Source organism: Mesoplodon densirostris, chromosome 2 (genome assembly GCF_025265405.1).
Source record: "Mesoplodon densirostris isolate mMesDen1 chromosome 2, mMesDen1 primary haplotype, whole genome shotgun sequence".
Lineage (NCBI taxonomy): Eukaryota > Metazoa > Chordata > Mammalia > Artiodactyla > Ziphiidae > Mesoplodon > Mesoplodon densirostris.
The window spans coordinates 57,692,867-57,704,970 of record NC_082662.1 but is presented as its reverse complement, the minus strand read 5'-3'; the positions used below and the strand labels follow the sequence as shown (position 1 = coordinate 57,704,970).

General features: G+C 45.4%; 1 protein-coding gene and 1 pseudogene across 4 annotated transcripts in view; one reads left to right on the top strand and one right to left on the bottom strand.

The window, feature by feature from the left end:
- The window catches only part of AK4 (adenylate kinase 4), a 74,995-nt gene that overhangs the window by 25,027 nt on the left and 37,864 nt on the right, over positions 1-12,104 (bottom strand). The window lies entirely within an intron of this gene.
- Positions 239-1,002, top strand: LOC132483505 (phosphatidylinositol polyphosphate 5-phosphatase type IV-like; annotated as a pseudogene).

The following is a 12,104-nucleotide window of genomic DNA, read 5'->3' as shown; positions in this document are numbered from 1 at the left end:
CTGGACCACCCCAGCCCGAGGGGGAGCTGCTGCCCTTTCTCTCCTCCGCGCCTTGCCCAGTGACGGCTGACCACGCATCCCTGACACTGCACGTCGCCGGCAGCCCCAGAAGGAGCCGTCTCCCGGGTCGGCCAGGCTGCCCCTGGGTGTGAGGGCTGGTGCCTGAACTCTGCCGTCCAAGTTGGTGAGCCTGGGGCACTCGGAGGCCGCCCAGCGGCACCTGCAGCCTGAAGGCAGGATGCTCAAGGGGCAGCTTCCAAACACTGATGAAGACCTCGCCGCCCGCCCGGGGTCCCTGGCCGCTGACCACCGTTGGGGACCCGAGAAGAGCCCAGTGCTCCAACTGGACACCCCGGCGCAAGTCAGCAACGAGGACCCACAGGCCAGCGGGAGACCCTTCAGTCTGAAGCCGCCGCCGCCGCCGAGGCCCAGGCTGGAGCGAGCACTGTCCCTGGATGAGAAAGGCTGGAGGAAGAGGCGGTTTCGAACCAGCCGTGAGGACCGGGCCACGAGGAATGGGGCCAGACCCTCCGGGGGCTCCCCGCAGGACGAGGCCCCCGGGATCCCGGCCCGCAGTGGCTCCCCGCCCTGCCTGAGCACCTCCCTGCAGGAGATCCCCACAACCCGCAGGGCCCCGGGCAGCGGAGGCCCCTGCTCGCGGGGTAACTTTCCGGAATGATCAGCACTTTCCTGGACCTCCTGCACCGGGATGGGGCCTCGGCTGGGAGCATCCACCAGCTGGCCAGCCTGCTTTCCCAGCGCCCACTGCCCGCCATGGATGGCAAGGTCGCCTGCGTCGCCCTGCGGACAGCAAACAAGGTGGACTGGGATCACGCGAACTGCAAGGTGCGGCTACAGGCCAGACTGTTCCGGGCCCACAGCAGCCTGGACCCCGGCCGGCCCCCGAGCCCCCTGGCCCGTGACGACTGCTCCCTTCACTCGGCCAGGTCCAGCTTCAGCCTCCTGGTGCCCATCCGCACCAAGAACGTCCACAGCAGGTAGGGCCTCGGGGGCGGGCGGCATCGTGGCCTGCGTCCGTGGCCTTCGTTGGCCTTCAGAAGCCCCATGAGAACCACAGGAAGTTTCCCCTGAAAGCGTGTGATGTGCTGCAGCGGGTCTCCCTCCACTGACCCCCCCATCTCCCAGGCCCTCCCCAGCTTTTCCTTTGCGTCTCAGCCCCACAGGCACTTATGAAGCAGATGGTGGGGTACACAGGTCCCTCTGCGCACTGGACGGCCCTGTTTTCCTTCCCGTTTCTTGTTCCGTCGGGGGCAGCCTTCATCCACGTGTGTAGGTTGGCCCAGGACTCCGGGGTGGGTCGTGGAACCCATGTCCATGTAGCCGCTTTGATCAGGACCAGCGTTTAGCCAGCTGTGCCCTGTGCACGTGCCGGCACTTTTCCAGAACCGAGAGCTGGACAGGGGTAGGGGCCCCAGTGACAGCGGCTGGGCTGCCCCGAGGGGAGGGTCCCCGGGGCCCACCTCTGGCAGGGAGGGGCACAGGCATAGCCCGACTTGTGCACTTTGCTCTCAGGAGCGCCCCGGGATTTCTCAGTGCTCGGGGCTCGGTCGGCCGAGGGCTGCCCAGCAATCGCCCCACCCCCTGACCCCGTGGGCAAGGAGAGGTGTCTCGCATCTCGTAGGACGCCGGGCTTCCGGGCCCCTCAGGGGACTTGCAGAATTAGTCTGTCTTGACTTCTTCATAGTTTAAAGGGGAGGCGGGCGCCTCCCTCCTGCTTAGCTCCCACCTCGCACCTCTGCCCACCTCTCCCGAGCCAGAGCCATGAGGGTTCACCAGGACCCGGGTCCCAGGCGCTTCTGAGCCCAACCCATCCACGCCCACCAGCTCTCTCCTGACCCGTCGTCTCCGGGAGCCTGCTGTCGGGCCACACTGCGGTGCCTACGCTGTGACTCGGAAGGCCGCCCTGTCCGTGCTGGGCCTGGCCGCTGACCGTGGGCTCTCATGGCTCCTGTCTCGTCGGCCGGGGCTGGGCAGGTTGTTTGAAGCGCACAACGGGCCACGGCTTTGACTTGGGGGCCCCACGCCACCCACTCCCTGCCGGGGCACCCGAGGCCCCGGGGGGCGTGGGGAGCTCTGTCACCACCGACCCCCGCCACACCCTCCCATCCAGACCAGGCCTGCGCCAACCCTTCCAGACGTGGGCCGGCGGGGGAGGGGAAGAGTGAGGCGATACCTGTTCTGGTGTCCTGGGGAGGCTGCAACAAAGCACCACAGACTGAGAGCCTTAGAACAGGAGTTACTCCGTCCCAGTTCTGAGGCCAGAATTCAGAAATCCAGGTGCGGCAGGGCCGCGCTCCCTCCCGAGCCTCCAGCAAGGGTCCTTCCTGCCTCTTCCAGCTGCTGGGGGCCCAGGCGTCCCTGGCTTGTGGCTCCATCTTCACGTGGCTTCTCCTCTGTGTCTGTCTCTCCTCTTCCATATGGACAGCGGTCATTGGATTTAGGGTCACCCTCATCCAGGAGGACCTCATCTCAAGATCCTTAACTAATTACATCTGTCTGCAAAGATCCTTTTCTAAATAAGGTCACATTTGCAGATTCTGGGTGTCAGGGGGCAGATGGAAGGTAATCCTTACCCACCCCCACCCTTGGTGAGCCCAGCAGTGAAAGCCAGGCAGGTGGTTCCTCGGGCCCCCAGGCTCCCTCCTGCACCCTCCATCAGCACCAGGCATTCTTTTAGGACAAAACAGGTTCCTTTGTCAAAGTAATTCAGCATGTTTCTCATAAAGCGCGAGATCTCTTAGTGCATTTAAAGTATGATTTCACAGGGAATTCCCGGGTTGTCCAGTGGTTAGGACTTGGCGCTCTCACTGCCATGACCCTAAGAACTAAGATCCTGCAAGCCGAGCGACCCAACAGTATGATTTCACTGTTTAAATTTCATGCAATTTATGTAGACTCGCCTGTTATATAAAAATGAGAAGCACGTCTCAAAATCACATCCCCAGCTTTGCTCTCACACAAGCAGCCGACCAGGGGTTGATGGGCTCCCCACCTCCAGACTCTCCGTGTGTGTCCTAGGACACAGGTCTGCGGACTGGATAGTGACTGTTTCAATTTTGTGAGCCGTGTGGTCTCTGTGGCAGTGCTCACCTCTGCCGTGGGGGTGAAAAAGCAGCCCCAGGCCTCACACCAACAGCATGGCTGTGTGGCAGGAACGCTTTGTTCAGGGAGGCCGAAGTGTGAATTTCAGGGCATTTTCCCATGTCACGAAATACTATTTTTTCCCAACCATTTAAAAGCACAGGGGACTTCCCTGGTGGTCCAGTGGGTGAGACTCCATGCTCCCAATGCAGGGGGCCCAGGTTTGATCCCTGGTCAGGGAACTATGTCCCACATGCTGCAACTAAGAAGTCCTAATGCCACAACTAAAAGATCCTACGTGCTGCAGCGAAGATCCCGCATGCCGCAACTAAGACCTGGTGCAGCCAAAATAAATAAATAAATAAACATTTAAAAAGAAATAAAATAAAATAAAAGAGAATGTGTATGTATGTGTATATATATATCTATATTTATATATATATATGTATGTATAACTGAATCACTTTGCTGTACAGCAGAAATTAACACAACATTGTAAATCAACTATACTTCAATACAACAAAATTTTTTAAAAAGTAGTGCAGCTTTACTCATATATAAATCATATACCATACAAGCCACTCATTTAAAGTATACTATTCAATGGTTTCTGGTATATTCAGGGACATAACTAAGATTAATAAAAATAAAATTAACAGAAGTGGTAGTGGGGAAAAAATGAGTGCACAGAATTCATTAAAATTTCTTAACTGTAAGACCAAAAAAATGGGAAACTAAAGTTACAGAGAAATTTTAGCAATAAAAGCTAAAAAAACTGGAAGGGGAGAGAAGATGGGAGGAAGTATAAGTATATTCTCTAAATTTGAAATGTGAGACTAAAAAAAAAACCAACAAATTTGTCAATCTCCTAATGTCTTTCATTTTTTTTTTGGGGGGCGGGTATGCGGGCCTCTCACTGTTGTGGCCTCTCCCGTTGCGGAGCACAGGCTCTGGACGCGGAGGCTCAGCGGCCATGGCTCACGGGCCCAGCCGCTCTGCGGCATGTGGGATCTTCCCGGACAGGGGCACGAACCTGTGTCCCCTGCATCGGCAGGTGGACTCTTAACCACTGCACCACCAGGGAAGCCCTTTCATATTTTTTAAAATAAATTTATTTATTTTATTTTATTTATTTTTGGCTGCGTTGGGTCTTCATTGCTGCACGCGGGCAGTGAGCAGGGGCTACTCTTCGCTTCTCATTGCGGTGGCTTCTTCTGTTGCAGAGCATGGCCTCTAGGTGCGCGGGCTTCAGTAGTTGTGGCTCGCGGGCTCAGTAGTTGTGGTTCGCATGCTCTAGAGCGCAGGCTCAGTAGTTGTGGTGCACAGGCTTGGTTGCTCCGCGGCATGTGGGATCTTCCCAGACCAGGGCTCGAACCCATGTCCCCTGCACTGGTAGGCGGATTCTTAACCACTGGGCCACGAGGGAAGTCCCATCTTTCATATTCTTAAGGGGCTCCCATAGGAATTAATATCCCTGGTGATGAAGAAAGTTTTATCTGAAATTCAGTGATAATTCCTTAGGGTTCACTTTAGCTTTTGCTATATTAAATTTGAGTAAAATTAATTGCCTTTTTTAAAGAATGTAAAGGATGATATCATTCTTACAGATTTTTATCTGCATATGTGCATGCAGAGGTATCTACAATGATGGTTTGCAACTGTTAACCCTGGTTATTTCTGGCTAGTGGGATTTTAGGCAATTTGTTGCCTTTCTTTGCATTTTTCCATATGGTCTGAGTGTTTTATAGTGATCATGTATAATTTCTATAAAAACAGTATAAAAGGGCCTCCCTGGTGGCGCAGTGGTTAAGAGTCCGCCTGCCGATGCAGGGGATACGGGTTCGTGCCCCGGTCTGGGAGGATCCGATATGCCGCGGAGCGGCTGGGCCCGTGAGCCATGGCCGCTGGGCCTGCGCATCCGGAGCCTGTGCTCCGCAACGGGAGAGGCCACAACAGTGAGAGGCCCACATACCGCAAAAAGAAAAAAAAAAAAAAACAAAAAAAAAACAGTATAAAAAAGGTGAAGTTAAATCGTCTGTGGGAATTCCCTGGCAGTCCAGTGGTTAGGACTTGGCGCTTTCACTGCCGAGGGCCTGGGTTCAATCCCTGGTTGGGGAACTAAGATCCCGCAAGCAGCACAGCACGGTCCAAAAATAAAATAAAATAAAATAAATTGTCTGCATTTTTCCACATCACCTTCTACTTTTATCCCTAATCAACTTGTTCTTCTTTCCAAAATTGGAGTTTTCGTATTAGTAATAGGAAAATCAAGAGAGTTTTATCCCGTTTTGTTTTATATTTACTAGGTAAGGTTTAATGGAAGATGACTGATTTTATTTACTTAGGCTTTACCCAAGTTTACTTAGTGAGGGGTAAAAATGATGATCCTTATTTATTAGAATGACTATTTTTATTAAGTTTCTCAACAGTTTATTATTGAAATGTTAAGTTCTAACATCTATATCAGTGTCTATGTATATATTTACATTAATAATAATTATCAATTAAATTTTCTTTACACTGAAAATAAGAACACACATCTAACATCTGACCACCTACTGTGTTCCAGAACTCCACTACAAGTTTTACATTTGTTAACCAATCCTTGCAAACCTATGACATACATACTCCTATTTTACAGATGAGAAAAAAAGAAACCAGGAAAGGTAAATTTGCTTGCTCAAGACTACAAGCTAATAAGGTCTGACTCCTAAGTCCATGCTTTCTCCACCACATAACTGTTTTCTTAGTATGGAACTTTGTGCATAGTAAGTGTACAATAATTGTTTTATTATTAAACTAGCAAAGTATACCTCATAAGCTTTGGATGTGATTTTGCAATGAATTGTCTTAGTTCATCCAATTCCCAAGATACCTGCTTCATAAATTAGGGAAGCAGCCTCTCCTAACAACTAAAATTAGTTTCATCCTGTGCCTTACTTTACAGACTTCTAAGTAAGTAGCATTAGCAAATGAGCTAAGTGCATCTGAAAGTGTACAACAAGACAGGCCCAAATACAGGGAAACCATACTTTAATACCTAAAGTATGTCTGAATTAAAATTTTTTTTAATTTAGCTAACTTTTTTTTTTTTTTTTTTTGTGGTACACAGGCCTCTCACTGTTGTGGCCTCTCCCATTGCGGAGCACAGGCTCCGGATGTGCAGGCTCAGCGGCCATGGCTCACGGGCCCAGTTGCTCTGTGGCATGTGGTATCTTCCTGGACCAGGGCACGAACCTGTGTCCCCTGCATCGGCAGGCGGACTCTCAACCACTGTGCCACCAGGGAAGCCCTAGTTAACTTTTAAATGTTAGTTGAAAGGAAAGTTAAAATATAAATTATTCACTCTCTCAAACTCAGTTTAAAATTTTATTTTTAACTTCCTTCCACCTCATTTATAATATTAACTTTGACACTTAATCAACTCCCTGTTTTTGAATTTTAAGAAGTGTTTAACTTTTGGCCCCATCCACTTTTCCAGCCTCATCTGCTCATATTTTCAGCTCCAGGATTATCCAACTACTTGTGGTTTCCAGAACACACCTTGTTGTTTCATGCCTCTATACCTTTTTTTAAAATTAATTTTTATTGGAGTATAGTTGATTTACAATGTGTTAGTTTCTGCTGTACAGCAAAGTGAATCAGTTATACATAGACATATATCCACTCTTTTTTAGATTCTTTTCTCATGCCTCTGTACCTTTTGTACATGATGTTCCCTCCATCTACAATGTGCTTTATTCCCACTTTCCAAATTTTGCTCTTGGTGTCACCTTCTCCCAGAAACCTTCCTAATAGCTGCCTCCCTCGCCCCCAAGAGAGGGCCAGTCACTTTCTCCTCTTTGCTACCTCTCCCCTCTCACCCCCTTCACTGATGCTCCCAAGATCCTACACTATGATTGTTTAATGCAGCGTTTGCTCCTCCTGGGCTATGAGGTCAGGAAGTATGCTACTCCCTCCTCCGATGGATCGATGGGATACACAAATCATGTATACTCAATTTGTTTTTTGAGCTCTGAACCAAGTTTTTCTAGGATATGTTCAAATATCTGTATATATATGGTTCCCATATGGCCCTTAATGCTCACATGTTAAAATCTAGTCATTCCCTGAAAACACAAACCGAACTAAACAAAGTCAGGATTGTCTACTATATTAAGATTGTTCCTCATCCTGGGGCAGCAGTCAGATCAATCAGAAGAAACCCACCAGAAATGGACACAGGGACAGGGTCTCAGGAGAGAATCCAACAAAATGAAGAAGAAGAGATCCAGAGTTTTACCATGTTTTTCAGTCACATACTCTGAGCTCATTTAGACACCAAGGACACTGAACAAAGGAAGAGTCATGGAATAAAAACCAAGTTCTCTGAACTTATGGTTACCGGGGGGAAGGGTTGTGGGGGTGGGGGGTAGTTAGGAAGTTTGGGATTGACATGTACACACTGCTATATTTTAAATCGATAACCAACAAGAACCTACTGTAGAGCACAAGGAACTCTGCTCAATATTATGTAATAACCTAAATGGGAAAAGAATTTGAAAAAGAATAGATACATCTATATGTATAACTGAATCACTTTGCTGTACACCTGAAACTAATACATTGTTAATCAACTATACTCCAATATACAATAAAAAGTCTAAAAAAAAAAGTTCTTATACTGTGATTTAAACCAAAGATGACCCTCACAAAGACTTAACATTTGGTTAAATTTCTCAGCAATTTATTACTGAAATGCTAAGTCCTAATGGAAATAAAAACAAAAATAAATAAATGGGACCTAATGAAACTTCAAAGCTTTTGCACAGCAAAGGAAACCATAAACAAGACCAAAAGACAACCCTCAGAATGGGAGAAAATATTTGCAAATGAAGCAACTGACAAAGGATTAATCTCCAAAATTTATAAGCAGCTCATGCAGCTCAATAACAAAAAAACAAACAACCCAATCCAAAAATGGGCAGAAGACCTAAATAGACATTTCTCCAAAGAAGATATACAGACTGCCAAGAAACACATGAAAGAATGCTCAACATCATTAATCATTAGAGAAATGCAAATCAAAACTACAATGAGATATCATCTCACACCAGTCAGAATGGCCATCATCAAAAAATCTAGAAACAATAAATGCTGGAGAGGGTGTGGAGAAAAAGGGAACACTCTTGCACTGCTGGTGGGAATGTGAATTGGTACAGCCACTATGGAGAACGGTACGGAGGTTCCTTAAAAAACTAAAAATAGAACTACCATATGACCCAGCAATCCCACTACTGGGCATATACCCTGAGAAAACCATAATTCAAAAAGAGACATGTACCAAAATGTTCATTGCAGCTCTATTCACAATAGCCCAGAGATGGAAACAACCTAAGTGTCCATCATCGGATGAATGGATAAAGAAGATGTGGCACATATATACAATGGAATATTACTCAGCCATAAAAAGAAACGAAATTGAGCTATTTGTAATGAGGTGGATAGACCTAGAGTCTGTCATACAGAGTGAAGTAAGTCAGAAAGAGAAAGACAAATACTGTATGCTAACACATATACATGGAATTTAAGAAAAAAAAAGTCATGAAGAACCTAGGGGTAAGACAGGAATAAAGACACAGACCTACTAGAGAATGGACTTGAGGATATGGGGAGGGGAAAGGGTAAGCTGTGGCAAAGCGAGAGAGAGGCATGGACATATATACACTACCAAATGTAAGGTAGATAGCTAGTGGGAAGCAGCCGCATAGCACAGGGAGATCAGCTCGGAGCTTTGTGACCGCCTGGAGGGGTGGGATAGGGAGGGTGGGAGGGAGGGAGACGCAAGAGGGAAGAGATATGGGAACATATGTATATGTATAACTGATTCACTTTGTTATAAAGCAGAAACTAACACAACAGTGTAAAGCAATTATACTCCAATAAAGATGTAAAAAAAAAAAAGAAATGCTAAGTTCTAGTATCTGTATTGGTGTCTGTACATATACATATCTTTTTCATTTTCATATTCATTCCTATACATATGAGCGCGTCAAGAAGGATGAGCCTGGTGAGGCACCAGAGATTACAATTGTTCAGTCCATGCTTGGCAGGCATGAACACTGCCACTGTACCCAGCAAAGTTCCATCAAGTCTATGACTCTCCAATCTTTAGCAGTCACTCCAATTGCTTCAAACCTTCTGTTCAAGGTATGTATACATATTGCCTTAACAGTGATCGAAGATACAAATGTTATCTGACAATATTTTTCAGGACTAAACAACTAAAGGTACTCTTACTGTATAACACAGGGAACTAAATTAAATACCCTGTGATAAACCATAATGGAAAAGAATATAAAAAAAGAATGTCTATATGTGTATAACTGAGTCATGTTACTATACAGCTGAGATTGTAAATCAACTATACTTCAATAAAAAAAACACATCTGAAGGTAAATGAGTAAAATAATCTATCACCCTCTTAAACGCACACACACACACACACACACACACACACACACACGAGAAGAAAGCCTGATTCTTTTTTTCCAAAGAGAATATCTTCAGTGACCTTCCAAACAAACCTATTATACATTTTATTTTTGAAACATACCCTACATTCACAAGGGCAACAGAAAAAAATTGCCCTTGGCATTTCTTAAAAGATGCGATTCAGAAGACACGGGATTGTCAGCTTTTTTTCTGTAGGCATATGTTGCCCAGTGGGATGTAAAACCATTCAGAGGTCTGATTCAGAAAGAAAAATATGAAGGGGATAAGGTCAGAGCAGTTATGTACAGTCCAGTATGATAAAACACATTTGCAAAATCAGGACAAGATATTGTAACTCCAGCATCTGTAGTCTGGTTTCCCAGCATCCACCTTTTACTTGGATACCAAGGGCTCTGAATGAGCATGTATCCCGGAATATCTTAGGTCTGAGATCATTCACCTCTCAGGGAAAACAAACACATACAAACACGGCACACACTGAAGTGGCTCTGACGTGTGCTAAAAATAAATAAATCAATAAATCCCAGAATTACCCACAGAAAGCACCAGCTAGTGCTCAGAATGAATCAAATGGAATATACAACCATGGACTGAATGATGACTCTCCTTATAAAGTTATCTTTATCTCCAATGAAAAGGCTTAAATTATATTCCACTTATAATTCCAAAATTTAAGATTGCTTTCTGTCAAACCAAACTTTGACAACAAATTTAAATATTTAGATGACACCTAAAGTCACCTGGCAGACAATTCTGTTACATCTTGAGATAGATTGGGACTGAGCCTGAGAACTTGCAGGTTACTGTTTAAATGCACAGGTTTTGGCAACCAAGTTTAGAAACGAAAAAAAAAATCTATTACCTAACACACCTCCCTATGCGCCCCATCTCACTGCCAGCTGCTTTTTAAAATGTGAAGAATTTGTATTTGAGCTGGTTATTTATAAGAGCTGGTTATTGTTCCCTAGTTACTTCACCTTAAGATCACCTAGTAAGCAGTAAACACCCTCTTTAAAAAACAAAAAACAAACAAAACCATCATAGCAAAATTAGAATGCTTGTGCATGACATTCCTCTGGTTGAATATCTGTCTTAAAAATTAAAATTATTTTCAGAAAACCGCTCTCACACATTAAACGTCTAAAGAAATTAAAGAAAGAAAAAGAAAAAAAGGGGAAAAACCACACTTATATACACATATTAACACATAAAAGAGTGTTTCTTATCCAACTAAAAAGCACACTGTGAAGGCAAGGTGGTGCTGAACTGTTTTTAGCAAGGACATAGCTGACCAAACCACAGAGCACTCAGCAAGCCCATCCACTGCCACCCCTGGCGTTCCCTTGGTTTGCATCCATTCTACGTATTTCCACCCACCATTTGCAGGATGCCTGTTTACAGCCATATGGGCCAAGATGATGAGCCATCTGTCATCCAGAATTCTTTTCTTGACCTTTCCACATGCAATCACCTTTAGCACACTCCATAGGCACGTCCTCTGCAGAACACGTGCCCTGGAACATAAGGAGTTTCAAACTGAACACAGAACTTAGCATTCTTGATGGTCCTCACTTTGCCAAATGGATTTATTCCAGAGCTTTAAAGAAAAATCACAACCGAAACCGTGACCAGATGTGTTTAGAAAGATACAAACTAAATCAGTTAGGAGACTGACGTCCTTTACTAAAAACAGGCCTATGATGTAAAAGAACTTCAGTTACTCACCGACAGGAAGTTATAGCAAAACAAAGCAGTGAAAAGATACATAAAACATTTCACAACTGAAGCTGACTTTTCCAACTTCACGTGGCTGAATATTTTTTAAACTATTTTTGAACTTAACACTTCCGTGTAGTAACCTAAAAACAAAAACTCATGACCTGTACCTTATGTACAACAAATCACAAAATCTCATATAGCACTTACTATATGGCAAATATAAGCACTTTCCGTACCTTCACTTACTTCATCCTTTTTGTAATCTGTTTTCCATGAGGAAAAAAAATGCAGAGACCTACAGGTAACTTGCCCAAGGGCACTGACAATGGCAGAGCTGGGATTCAAAGGGGGTAGTCTGGTTCTAACTGGGATCAGTGGTTATTATACTAACCACCTTCCCAAAGGAGTTTAACATAGATGATCCTTTTTTAAAACAGTTAAGTTTACTTAAAACTACACAAGTTTATTTTATAAGGTGAGAAGCCTTACCATTAAAGAATTTCAACTAGAGAAATTACTGTTAGGTGGTGGCGGAGCTAAAGTTTATCAGTCCCGGCAAACACCCACATAAGAAGAAGTAGTGGGAGACTAACTTTTTTGAGTTAAATATTCAGAGTCTAGAGAAATTAACATAGCTGGAGAAGTGTAGGGAAGGTGATGACAGCCAAGAAACTCCAAAAGCTGGGAAGGCGATCAAAGAAAACCCCAGGGCTGCAGTGCCTAACATCAGTCACACTCCTGTCAATTCTTCCTCCTCAATGCAGTCTTTCAGGAATGGTGCCTCCTCG